This window comes from Sus scrofa, chromosome 17 (genome assembly GCF_054392235.1).
Source record: "Sus scrofa isolate SSC_HxYL_T2T_F1_AM1 chromosome 17, Sscrofa_HxYL_maternal_Yorkshire_Landrace_v2.0, whole genome shotgun sequence".
NCBI lineage: Eukaryota > Metazoa > Chordata > Mammalia > Artiodactyla > Suidae > Sus > Sus scrofa.
In genome coordinates this window covers 7693995-7704989 of record NC_139399.1, presented here as the reverse complement: position 1 = coordinate 7704989, position 10995 = coordinate 7693995, and the positions used below count along the sequence as shown (strand labels likewise).

Below are 10995 nucleotides of genomic sequence, written 5' to 3'. Positions count from 1 at the left end.
CCTCTTGTGAAAATTTCTAGTTGAGATATAAGAAATAAAACATCCTAGAGTATCCAAATAAGATGCTTAAACTACTTAAAAAAGAAAGGAATCACTTGATACACTTTGAAAGTGGTCATCAATACATTTATAAACATAGACTATATAGGACTTCCCGTTATGTTGCAGTGGGTTAAGGACCCACTGTTGTCTTGTGAGGATGCAGGTTCAATCCCTGGCCTCATTCAGTGGAGGACCTGGAGTTCCTGCAAGCTGTGGTATAGGTTGCACATGGACCTCAGATCTCGTGTTGCTGTGGCTGTGGTATAGGCCGGCAGCTGCAGCTCCAATTGGACTCCTGGCCTGGAAACTTCCATATGCAGGTGCAGCTCTTTCAAAAAAAAAAAAAAAATTAAAGACTATAAAATATAATGGAAATTTTGCATAACTACTTTTATGCTTTTTTAAAAAGCTGTTTTTATGGGTTAGCTAAATGTTTTTGAAGCTTAACTGGTTGTTATTTTAAGTCTCCAAAATAAAAATTGCTTTGACCTTAATGATATTGTTTTAAATTTAGTTATCATAGTGAGCTTTAAGGGTATAATTTCGTTTTCTATTATCAAATACCTCTTTCTTTCAGCCTTATAATATAAATATCACAATCCTTAGCTCCAATACCAAATAAAATAAATATGACTATAATTTCACACAAAGAGTGAGTGGCAAGGTCAGATTTTAAAAGCCATGTGAAGATTTAATTGGCATAAATGAGTGTGTGTGTGTGTGTCAGAGAGAGAGAGAGAGAGTATTCAACTGAATTGATTCAAACTCTGTAGGTAGTGTATGCAGGGCAATCAGTATTTCAGGGAAGCTATGCTTAGGTAGGAATTAGCTGTGGGTGACTGAGTTTGCAAAGTACAGCAAGGTTATCAAATAAACAATGTAGTGAGACACTGCATTTAACTTAGATCATAAGTTTAATCGGTTGCAGGGTATTTGTGAATGAGATGTGGAGGCCACAAACTGTATTTTCAAACGTGAACCGATGAGGAAGAAGATAGGTAAACATTACTAATAAGTTTGCACTTTATAATTTTGCTACAGAGAGAGAGAGAAACTAATAGTGACCTTCACTGCTCAAGGCACCTAAATCACAAGGGTTGCCTCAAAGCTTCCTCACTAGTAACAGTTGTAAAAGAGAAAAGTTACCTCCCAGGGCTCTCCTTCCAGCAGGCATTAAAATCTATGCAGAGAAAGAATCACTGCAGAGCAGAAACACCACAGCACCCCTCATTAACATCCTACCTGGGACCATGCTTTGGCAGACAAGCACTACACTTTCGTGCAGTTTTTATACAGAATTTACACCAAGAAGGGGATAGTTAAAGGCAATAGGACCCTCTTTTCAAGAGGGAATCTGATTATACCAAGTGGCCAAAGCATCCTGGGGTCCTTTGGTTATATGCTCACTTGGGAGGAGTTGAGATGCGCACTGATGAATTCAGATTCTTTTGTTTGTAGGAAATAATATGGAAGGTCTAGTTAAAGTGAGCCCTCAGTGGACTTTCTTGAAGCCTGGAGGCCTCAGAGATGGGGTAGGGTTGGAGCGGGCAGCGGGATAAGGAAAATTCACAATCAACTTTCTGATTGGTGTGCATCTCTTTTTAATGAGGGAGTAAGTCTGACTTATCAACGTTGTTAAATAACAAATGCGGTGCAAACTTAGTTGTTAGAGGAAAGCAGGATCTGTCAAGACCTCATCGGAGAGATTTCTTAACATGAAGCCCCAGGAGCAGAAAGATCTATTCATAACCATTTGTTCATGAAAGACTTCATGATTGACTTCCATTCTGATTGGACAGGAGCCTCATAAAAGTCTGTTCTGATTGGTTGAGGCTTGTGTATCAACTTGATTTTGAACATCACCGACACTGGAATTCTTGCCAGGCCATGGCTGAGGAGCTTGGGAAGTTCACAAAACTCTTAGCTGCAATTATTCTGACTTGAAGAGAGAGATAGAGACAAAAAGGCAGAAACAGAGAACAAGTTGACCATATATTTGTTTTTTTGTTTGTTTTGTCTTTTGTCTTTTTAGAGACACACACACACGGCATATGGAGGTTCCCAGGCTAGGGGTCTAATCGGAGCTGTAGCTGCCAGCCTGTGCCACAGCCACAGCAATGCCAGATCTGAGCCGAGTCTGCAATCTATACCACAGCTCATGACAACGCCTGATCCTTAACCCACTGAGTGAGGCCAGGGATTGAAACTGCAACCTCATGGTTCCTAGTCGGATTCATTTCCACTGTGCCACGATGGGAACTCCGACCATATATTTGGATCCAAATGTGCAATTTCGCTTTTTTTTTTTTTTTTTGCCTGGGTTCGCATCATGTAGAAGTTCTTGGGAAGCCATCTGTTTTTTGTTTTGTTTTTTTTTTTCCCTATGTGGACAGTTAGGCGCTTTCCTCAAGGTATACACTTGGTGTGTGTTCACATGGTCCTGCTGTGGTCAACCATGCTGCCTACTGTGGGGAGGGCAGCGTAGCTCCTAATCCATAGGCTCCATCAGGATGACTCTTGCTTACAGGCAAAGAAGTGCGTGGGGGACTATTCTTTGCTTAAACATCTCCAGGGAAAGAATGAGGGCTGAGGGACCACTTGCCATTACGGCAACTAAAGTTATCAAGGTTGCACAAGATATTAAAATCAAAAGTGCTGTTTGTAGGCCATTTAAAGCTGTTATCCAATCTGTATTATGTCCAAGCAGCATTACAAATTTAAAATGCTTGGACATAATGTCTCCTCTTAGTTTGAGAGCATCTAAAGTTTGTAAAAGGCAGCCAAGAGGCGTGTTCCCAGAGGAGTGGAGGAAGTGTTCCCCATGATGAAAAGGAAAGAGAGGACTAAGAGGGGACAGATGGTAAGTAAGGGACCACCTTTGGGAGTGCCACTGCTCAGGCTGGGCTTCCCCAAGGTCTGAGTAATGAACCCAAGGAAAGAGAGAGGTTGCGCTCTGACGTGGGCATCCCCAGATCAGAGTAACTGGGGACCAGTGGCCCTGATGACAGAAGACCTGGAAAGGTGGCAGTTACTCACCCGAGAACGAGGAGGCTCGTGTTGGATGCGGAGTCGGTAATGGAAAGGCGAAGTTCCTGGTTCGCCATTCCTCCCTGGCTGGGCTCCAGAGGGTTGGTGGAGAGATGCCTAGTTCAGGGGCCCAAACCTGGGTGGGATCCAGAGATTAACCAGGATGAGCTTCCCCTGCCACTGTTCTCCAGGTTGCAGACCCAGGAGTTTGGGGCACCGCTCACTGGCTACCTGTTCCCTCGCCATTTCCCCTCAGGTTTCAGCACCAAATGTGAGGTTTGCCGAGGGAAGAAGGCCAAGTTGGTAAAGCAAGAGAGATTTATTAAGGCATCAGAGGGGGACTGGCTGAGCTCAGCTGAGCCAGCTCTGACAGTGAGTAGTTGCTGGGTTCATAAAGGATCTGTGGTGGGAATCTGAGGCTAGAGTTCATGGCGGGAACTTGGGGCAGGAGCAATGAAGAAGGAGAAGAAGGTCAAGGGAGGGGCAGGGGTTGAGTCACACGGCAGAAGGCACTTAATCCTTGAAGGTGATTAGTCTGTGCAGGCAGTTGTTTTTCATAGGCCATTGTTTCTTGCTGCCCAACTTGAGCAGCCACATTCTAGGAAAGGGTGTCCACAGCAGGTCTCCAAGGTCAACAGCTGCATTTAGGGGATGGGGTGGGGGTGGGGGTAGGGCTGTCTCCATATTCCTTGGAACCTATCAATTCTGAGAGACTTTTTTCAAAATAGTGAATTGCTGTTGAACTTTATCGAATGGTTTTCCTGTATATTTGATATAATCATGGATTTTTCTTCTACAGCCTGTCAATAAGGGGAAATACATTGGTTGTGCTCAGGATATACTGAAAATGGGAGTTCCATGGTGGCTCAGCAAATTAAGGATCTGGCATTGTCACTGCTGTGGCACGGGTCTGATCCCTGGCCAGGAACTTACACATGCCTTGGGCACAACCAAAAACAAAGAGACTACTGAACATGTACTGCATGCCAAGAGCATACCTCATTTGGTCACAGTATATGATTTTAAAAAATATATTGCTGAATTCCAAAAAAAAGGGGGGGGGATAAGGACTGACAACCTTCAGTGAGCCATTGCAATTTCTAATTTATCATTTGGACAGGAACTTCTTTTCAAAAGAAGTTCTTTTTAAAACAATCAAAATCATTCTGCCACCAATTAAGCCAAATGTTCCTGGTTTTCTTCTTTCTAGTGCCAGATCAGAATTTTAGGCACTACATTGCGTTGCGTAACCAGTTATGGGTAAAAATACATGGGATATCTAGATGGTTTATTTCATAACATTTTGTTAAAACGAGTATGCTACTAGGAATCCCATTTGATGTTTACAGGACCTAGAGAGGGAAAGAGAGCTCATATCTTAATGTGAACGTGTGTTGAACTTACAAAGTGGGGTAAGAGAGGTGACATAGGACACTCTTTCCTTTGACATGGGCTCGGTGATCTGTTTTACGTTGTTTAGGCAGGTTGTGTGGGAGGTGGGATAGATTTGTTCAGCTGGCTTGGATGATTGAGGTGGGAATGTGAGGATTATAGGTGGGGCTTCTCTGTGATAAAGGACGAAGACTCTCCAACTCTCTTTTTTTTACCTGCCTATATTAGATAAAGCACCCAATCAAACTCTGTCACCAAGGCAATGACTCCTGACACAGACAGGAACCATATGAAATATTTATACGTGATTGTCTGTTGTGTGGAATCTGTGGAAACCAGACCACCCTTCCTATGGGTCAGCTGCCAAAGTCCTGAAATAACTCAGAGGGCCAGGACCTTTTGTTCATGGTATTTTGTCTCTCTGCATAGAACTGGGGAGAACGGGTTGGGGGGGTGGCATCACTCTCATCATGCTTTATTGTAGCCTCTCCCATACCAATTTATTACCATCTTTTTACTTCATCTCAGAACCTTTTACCTGTTTAAACTTGGGAGGAAAGCAAGGAAAGAGGAAAGAGAAAGGGGGACAGGGAGAGACCTTCAGCTGAGAAGGCAGCTGCTTGCATTGTGTGCTATTGGCAGCTCCAAGCCTTCTTGGAACATCTCCAAATTCCTCTTCCAAAAGCTGACTGATAGAAAATTCCATTTTGTTCCCTTCCAAATTCAGACCTCCACCATGGATTTTGTCATTTTTCTTTATCTTATTTATTTATTTTTTTGCAATGAATTGTATGCTCCTCCTCCCACCCCCATGAAAAAAATCCCCCTAAAAGAGCTACCTGTAACTTAGAATTATGATAGAAACACAACACATCAGTGACTACTTGAGGTTTTGACTACCAAATGAGAATTTAGAGATAATCTAATCCAGTCCTCTCACTTTTCCACTGAGAGGCTCAGAGGCATAAAATGACCTACCTCAAATCAGGCAAATAATAAATGGGAGAACCCAAACTAGAAATTAGTTCAAACGCTTTGTGAACACTGTCTGTATGGCCCTGCAGCAGATCAATGACCAATAAAAATAGCTGTGATGTGACTGGGAAACAAGATCCTTAAAACTTGTAGTAATTAAGGATGAGGACAAAGACGAGGATGGGAAGAGTTGCCCCAGGCTCAGGCCACTCTGAAACGTTAAATCTGTTTAAACCCGAAGAAATATTAATGAAGGAAGCTTTATTCTGGGAAGAAAGCACCTGGATGGCTGTAGTAATAGTCAAGACAAACTTCTGACCTTTCCATCTGTCAAGTTTTATTGCCATGATTAAAACATTACAGAACTTGCCTGAGCCATTTTCTATGTCTCTCTTTGTTATAAACGACACTGAGAATGTTCTATAGCATTACAAGGAGAAAAAAGAAACACAATCAGTAGGACATACATAGTCCTGTTGGTACTAAAGGGTTATTTAGCAATGGATAAAAATTCATCCCCCCCAAACCACACATGTGTGTTCCTGCCAGGATACCTTATTAACTCCTGCCACCATGGGCTCAGGGGATTATCCCCCAGGGACAGTGATTAGTCAAGTTCAAATATGACAGTTTGCAAACCAGGGCACAGACTATTAGAGTTTTTAGAAAATTACATGCGATTTTGCAGAGATGCAGGAAGTTGGAGAAGACTCCTGTCAGTAGTGCTTCTTTATGTGGAATCCTGATGATGATGTGTATTGCTGACAATTTTTAAAATTAAAGTTTTCTACTAAAAATGTTTTAAAAAGCCTAAACAACAATGGAAGTGAATGGATTCCTCTGATACTACACTGTATTGAGAGATGGTAAGACAAATTAAGTTGGGTCTCCTCCATTTTTTTAATGGTTCAGAAATCCTTGAACTTTAAATCGGTAGACAAAAAATGTTCCATTATCTTAATTGTTGGCAGTCATGCTTTTTCATGGAATGCCTTTCATTTCAGACATGGCGCCTGCTTACTCAGCACCAGCAAATGTTAAGGGACACATTTGAGCTAAAAGACTACCATCTAGTCGTCATACATAATTGAAATCCACATTTTTTCCACCTCTCTTTTATCCTTGAGTAAATCAGGGGGTGCTGTGAATGAATTCATTTATCACCTGGCCAGTCATATATTTTCCCATTGCTTCAAATCAGTAATTCTGACTGATGTGGTTTTCATCTTCATTTTTTTATTTGTTTGTTTTTTGCTTTTTAGGAAGGAACCTGCCACACATGGAAGTTCTCAGGCAAGGGGTCAGAGCAGAGCTGCAGCTGCCAGCCTATGCCACAGCCCCAGCAATGCGGAATCTGAGCTATATCTGCAACATCACAGCTCATGGCAACGCCAGATCCTTAACCCACTGAGTGAGGCCAGGGATTGAACCCGCATCCTCATGTATAGTAGTCAGGTTCATTATTGCTGAGCACAGTGGGAACTCCTAGTTTTCATCTTATAAGTCTTCTATCTACTTTTTGGCAGAGGCATGATGGCATAGAGAGGATATCGTTTCAGAAGGCAGGATGTATGGTTCCAACTCTTATCCTTGAAATGTGGTAGGGATCTCTGACAAGCCACCTTACCTCTGAATCTTGTTTCTTTCACCTGTAAAATGAAAGAATTGGGTTAGACAAACTACGTTGTCTTTTAATTCTTCCAGGAATTCTCATCTCTTTTATTGTCCATTTCTAGACCATCATTTAACCTGGTTTTCAAATAAAGGTGAACTAACCTCCTGCCATTGCATGCTGTAGTATGAGGTACAATTTAGCTAAGGGCCATCTTTCTAATCACTAAGCATTCTGGTAAATCTGACTCATACATATTTATATAGAAACAGTCAGTCATTTTACACCAAGAAATCCATACCTAGACATTTCCCTGGTGAATCGCTCATGAAAGCAATTTTCCACATTAGCTGTATTTCTGGCAGTCCAACCCAAAATAGAAGGGCAAGGCTTCTTTGCAGGCTATAAAGACAGAGCTTAGGGCAGGTGGAATCTAGTAGGGTCTCAGAATCAGAACTGTTCTGGAAAAGCCCAAGAGAGCACTTGCCTTTGGCATTCGCGAAGAGGGAACACGGCACATTTCTGTCAATGGCCCTGGGGCATTTCTATTATGGAGCCCATGAGATTCTTATTGGGAGGTGGTGATAATTAAAACAAGAATCGAAATTGTGGTTTCTTTGAATAAACTCCCTTGGATGGGGCCTGAGACAGGCCTGGCAGTTCGGTTTGCTTAACAGCAGGTCCTGCCATCTCAAAGACCCAGTGCATTTGCCATTATAATTCTCAGCAAACCATTTCTATGCCATTGGCTGTTACACTCGATGGAACAGAGCACAAGTCCAACACACTTTATTGAGTACCTGTTTTGTATCTGGCAGTGTGTTAAGGCCCTGAGGGCATGAAGTTAATCACATGTAATCCTTATCCCTCAAGGGCATGCAATCTGGGGTCCATAGGAACCTTCCTGGAGCAGTTTATGTCTGCACGGAGACTTAGAGGAGGAAGCATGTGAACAGTCCTAGGGAAAACTCTCCTTGGGAAACCTAGGAAGGAGCAGAGCCTGGTTTAAAATCCACCTCTGCTGGGAAAGGCCAAGCAAGTTGGTGTGAGCAGAGTGGGTCCATGGCTAGGCACACTATTTCTGGAAGGAACCAGATGATAACTTTGTCCTGCTTTGTGGTCCTACAGGACTCCGTTCAGTTGCTTTATGATAAAAGCAGCCATATACAACTGGGCATGGCAGTATTCTAATAAAATGTTATTTCTAATCCAGGCATTTGGTAATATCTGGCCACCAGGCCTTAGTTTGCTGCAATGCATATAGCAAATGCGGTGACTGGGAACTTAGAGGGCCTGTTTGGGTGGGACTCCTTTACTGGGTCAGGCAGCTTGAGTTTGCGAGGAATGAAAAACAGCTAAGGCCTGAGCTATCTGCAGGAAGCCAAAGGCCAGGTGGTCTTAGTCCTTCTTGTAAAACCTAGAAAGGAAAACCTATACCAAGCAAAGACTTTGGTGATTTTTTGTCTCCTCTCAAAACGCCCATAGTTCCTCCAAGGCCTTGCCTGCCTGACTGGCACAGCAAGAGGTACCAAGCCAGGCCAAGCTCTCTCCTGCATGACTATGGGCACCAGCATCTCTTTCCAGTACCTTACCCCCACCTCCCCAGGCCTTTGAAGATACTGGCATGATATTTTTTATGAGATTTTTTTTTTTTCCAGGAGGAAGGGAAGGAAAAGAGGAGCTCCAGATAACACAGAGATCCTCTCAACCAAATACATGTTTTTTCTTCACTCCTGTAGGGGTTTGGGAAAATATAAGCATTTATGCAAATATTTTCTGTTACATTACCATTTCCTATTTCTCTTTGAAGACTCCTGCCCCAACCAAATTTGTTATGAACCCAACTAAGAATAACATGGCTTGTTCCTCTTGTTGTGTAGCAATTTGGTCAGCTCCCTTTCTCACATTCAAAATGTACCCTAAGCGAAATGGTATCTTACATGTGGCTCTATGTATGAAAGGCGATAGCAGGTAGTTAAGACTTAAGAGAGGCAATGCATGGGAGGACTACTCTAAGATTATCTGCTTTTGTCTTAGTCAAATTTCCTACAACTATGGAATAGATTTTAAAAATAGGTCAGCACAATTAACTTTTCTGTGTACATTTTTGCTTTTGCAAATTGAAACAGTTATTGAATGTATGAGTCAGCATTGTGAAGATTGAGATAATATATAAAGGTTATTGGTATTCAGTTTCCACAGTATTATTAGAAGTCAACACTGAATCATAGCCCCCCAAGTATGAAAGAGCTTCAAAGATTATCTAAACTAAGCCTTAGGATGGGGTAACTGGAGACTTGCCCAAGCTGGTGTGTACCCAATGGTCTGTGAACTATGGTACCATTGGAAATGTTAAGTGATGTGGAGGCAATCCACACTACTTCGAGGCTTGAAAAAAGTATAAACATAGCTGGTAAAGGAATCAACTAAAAATGACTCAAGAGTTTTCACCACATGGTGCTTAGAAGTACCTCTGACTATTTCATACCTTGAGAGGTAAATGGTCAAACTGAAATGTTTGTGCAGTTTCTCAGGGTATTGTCTAAGAATTATTAGCTCTACGATTGTAAAAGGCTGTCATGGAGACCTACTGACCAGAAGGTGATTTCCCTTTAGAGATGAGAAACACTAACTCCAAAGTGAATTCTGTCTTCAGGTAACTCCCAAGTCTTCAACTTGAGGCAAATGGCTGTAGAAAAATGCAAAAAGGGCTGTGAATATAGTTGTCAAAGGAAACCCTAAAATACATGGGATCCACAAATATCGAGGGCTTCCTGAAAGACTAGAAAAAAGTTTCACAGAATATGACTCTAGACCTGGAATTCATACTGTAACCACTGAAAGGGGATACATCTCCCAAGAAACAGAGGTGATGAGCATAAAAGTTTCCTCAAATGTCAAGGAAACTCCGTAAATTATTTTTTAAAATAAATAGTCTACACAGAAATATAATTAAATTCAACAATTATGAAATGAAGGCTGCGATAGGTTTATGTGTTTTAACACAACCCTATGCATCAGCTATAAGTCAAAAGTCTCTGTTAATACTAAAGTAAATCTTTGAAGTATTAATCAGCTTTTGAATTCAGTGTGGCTGTTAGCTATGGAAATATTTAATCATCTGGCTAAAAATACTTAATGGCAAATTCCAAATGTTAAGTCGCTTGTTAACCTACTTTTTATCTTATCAGTTGTAATTGATGAAAATATAAGTTAGGGAGCTCCCATTGTGGCGCAGTAGGTTACGAACCTGACTAGTATCCATGAGGATGAAGGTTTGATCCACAGCCTCCTTCATGGGTTGGGGAATCCAGCATTGCCAAGAGCTGTGTTGTAGTTTGCAGACCCGGCTCGGATCCTGCGTTGCTGCGGCTGTGGTGTAGGCTAGCAGCTGCAACTCAGTTTCGAGCCCTAGCTGGAAACATCCATATGCCACAGGTGCAGCCATAAAAAGCAAAAATAAAAATAAAAAATAAAAAAAGAAAGAAAGAAAAAAGAAAAGTTAATGTTAAAAGTGTTAGGTTATCAACAGAATAACTGGAGGCTCTGCTAAACTACAGTTAGCTCTCTGTACTTTACCTTAAGGGTCTCAGAATACAGTCATGGAAAGCATGAAAGTATGTCAATGCCAGGGTTCTCAGCACTTTGTGCTGTACCATGTCCAGGACAGTCAGCTGTCACAGTCCAGAAAACTTTACGACTCAACTCAGAAGCCAAGGGTGGTGTCATGAACTCTGGCCCAGTCCTTTCTGGAAACTCAGCTTTGAGCACCCTATTTTTAACTGCCACATTACTTTTAGAGCTAAATAAAAAACAAAAAACAGTGTAAAATTAGCATACCTTATTCAAGATATGGGCAATGATGTTGTAGGGAAAAAAGGATAAATGGATCATGACTCCTGCTTCCTAAGATATTGAACTTAGTTTTCTGTCAGTGGTGGGATTAT

The 10995-nt window shown here is 41.8% G+C and overlaps 1 long non-coding RNA gene across 1 annotated transcript; it reads right to left on the bottom strand.

Annotated features, from left to right (window-relative positions):
- Positions 1–5784: 5784 nt before the first annotated feature.
- Positions 5785–10775, bottom strand: LOC110257444 (uncharacterized). The gene is made up of 4 exons (XR_002340029.2): positions 10628–10775; positions 10299–10463; positions 9644–9737; positions 5785–7085 (listed from the first exon to the last, which is right to left on the bottom strand). It is a non-coding gene; the product is annotated as an uncharacterized LOC110257444 (long non-coding RNA).
- Between the last annotated feature and the right edge of the window lie 220 nt (positions 10776–10995).